Source organism: Dipodomys merriami, unplaced genomic scaffold (assembly GCF_024711535.1).
Source record: "Dipodomys merriami isolate MVZ:Mamm:240054 unplaced genomic scaffold, mDipMer1.0.p SCAF_46, whole genome shotgun sequence".
Classification (NCBI taxonomy): Eukaryota; Metazoa; Chordata; class Mammalia; order Rodentia; family Heteromyidae; genus Dipodomys; species Dipodomys merriami.
The window spans coordinates 1,506,264-1,508,870 of NW_027206024.1; the positions used below are offsets into that span (position 1 = coordinate 1,506,264).

The following is a 2,607-nucleotide window of genomic DNA, read 5'->3' on the forward strand; positions in this document are numbered from 1 at the left end:
TATTTCATTATATATCCCAAAGAAGAAAGCAATTATTGATTAGATGATTTTTTAAAACACAGTCTCTCAGGTGTTGGGAAGGTGGCTCAGTGGTAGAGTGCCTGCCTTGCATGCACTGGGTTTGATTCCTCAGCATGATATAAGCCGAAAAAGATGGAAGTGTGTTGTGGCTCAAGTGTTAGCGCTAGCTTGGAGCTGAGGGAGAGCACCTAGGACCCAGAGTTCAAGCCCCATGACCAGAAAAATCAAAATATAAAACAAAACAAAACACAGTCTCTCACTTTTGTGGCTTCAACTCTATAATACCACTGCTTCAGCCTAGGGCTAAGGTTTTAGGTGTGTATATTTATCAACACTCCTGATTCAGACTCTACTTAATCATTTTTTTTAAATAAATATTTTGTTCTTAATTTTCCTCTTTGTAAATTCACATGCCCTATAAAAAATGGTTCGGCCATCCCAGTAACCTTCTCAATGTACCTCCTAATAACGACTTTCAAAAAGTTGTATTATATTACAAGGAAAACAATGCTACAAATAAGGAAAACCAATAAAAATATTAATGATTAAAATAAAAACTAAAATACTTATCAGTGTTTTCAGTATTTGAAGGGTATTACCTATTAGATTTTACTATTTTCTCATATCCTTGTACATTTAAAATGGGCTAAGGTTATGATATTCAACAAGAGGTTTTTAGGTTATGAGTAATCTTTAAAGTTACCCACTAAGATTACTCTTTATGGCTCATCTAATCATTTGTATATGTCTTATATCATCATTTGTTCCTCGCTAACATATAAAATAAGGAAGCCAGGGGCTGGGAAGGTAGCTCAGTGGTAGAGAGCTTGCCTTGCATGCTTGAGGCCCTGGGTTCAATTCCTCAGCACCACATAAGCAAAAAGAAAAAAGCCGGAAGTGGCGCTGTGGCTCAAGTGGTAGAATGCTAGCCTTGAGCTGAAGAGCTGAGGGAGAGCGCCCAGGCCCATAGTTCAGGCCCCACGACCGGACCCAAAAAAATTTAAAAAACATAAAATAAAATAAGGAAGCCCTATAGTTTTAACAGAAACTGTGTAGTTAACAAAGTCTTAACTCTTTATTCTGCTCCTTTACATAAAGACTTGGCAACTTCTGATTAGTAATGTTCCTATAAACTCTTAAATATACATTCATAGTAGCATAGGTCTGTTCTGTTACCATAAATCTTAAATATTTTTTCGAAAAGTTTTATTACCTGCCAAACAGTCCTTGTTTTAGCATATATAAGCAAATTCCCAAAATTAAATATATTTAAACCATTAAAACTTTTAACAAAACTTAACACTTGCTGCAGTGTTCATTATGACAGGTGCCTTGTATAGAATAATTTAATTCCTCCTCCTACACATCTCTTGAACAACAAATATCTGGAATTATTTTGTTTTTGACACGTCAATCTTGATTTTAGTCTTAAATGTGTGCTTATTTAAGAAGTACATGGTTCTAAAATTTCATGAAATTTCTTTTAAACATACTTTTTGTTGAATTGTCTAGTTTAAGAAATTCAATTACATTTTATATATAAAACATGTTCTATGTTCCATTCAGCATCACTTACTCTAACATTGGAACTATACAGAGAAGATTTGAATGACCCCTGTGCAAGGATTGCAGGCAAATTCCTGTACCATTACCTACTTTCACAACAACAGATGCTGGAGGGGATATGGCCACAAGTTAACTGTACTGCACTCTTGGTGGGAGTGTCAACTTGTTCAACCACTTTGGAAAGTAGTATGGAGGTTCCTCAAAAGACTTCACATAGAACTCCCCTATGACACAGCAATCCCACTTTTGAGCATTTACCCAAAAGATCACAAACAAGACGGTACTAAAACTGCCATCACAATTATATTTATTGCAGCATTGTTTAAGATAGCTAAGATATAGGACCAACCCCAATGCCCTTCATCAGATAAATAGATCAAGAACATGTGCTATTTATACCAATGAAATTCTATGCCTCCATGAGAAAGTATGGCATGACCCAATTTGTTAGAAAATGGAAAGACTTGGAAAAAAATTATTAAGTGATGTAAGCCAAGTCCAAAGAAACATAGGTCACAGGGTTTCCCTAATTTTTAATAACTAATATAACTGGGATAAGCAGAAAAGGTCAAAATCTATGCACATATGACCAGATAAGATGTTGTTAAGGGAAATGAACCCCCAAATAGGAACACAACTGTTTTTTTTTTCTTTCTTGCTATTGTTCTAACGTACTTATAACAGGCTATGTGATTTTTTTTTGTTTCTTTATATGTTCCTCCCCCATGCTATAACCCCTGTTTTCACTGTATTTGAATTTTGTGTGCCCACCTCTTGTATATACGCTCCTGTAATTTGGGGGAGGGGAAGGAAAAAAGCAAAATGCTGAAATAGGGATTCAGGTTGACCCATTGTAACAATGAGATGCACAAGACACTATGTTGAAAACTGAACTTTACAATTTAGGCAGGGGAAGTGGGGAGGGGCGTGTACTTGTAGAGGTGGGAGGGAAAGGACGGTAGAGGGAAAATAAAGGAGGAGGTAACAATGCTTGTTAGGAAATGTACTCATTACTTGCTC

The 2,607-nt window shown here is 35.9% G+C and overlaps 1 non-coding gene across 1 annotated transcript; it reads left to right on the plus strand.

Annotated features, from left to right (window-relative positions):
- Positions 1-1,574: 1,574 nt before the first annotated feature.
- LOC138808631 (U6 spliceosomal RNA) lies at positions 1,575-1,681 on the plus strand. Its single transcript, XR_011366541.1, has one exon. It is a non-coding gene; the product is annotated as a U6 spliceosomal RNA (small nuclear RNA).
- The last annotated feature ends 926 nt before the right edge of the window (positions 1,682-2,607 follow it).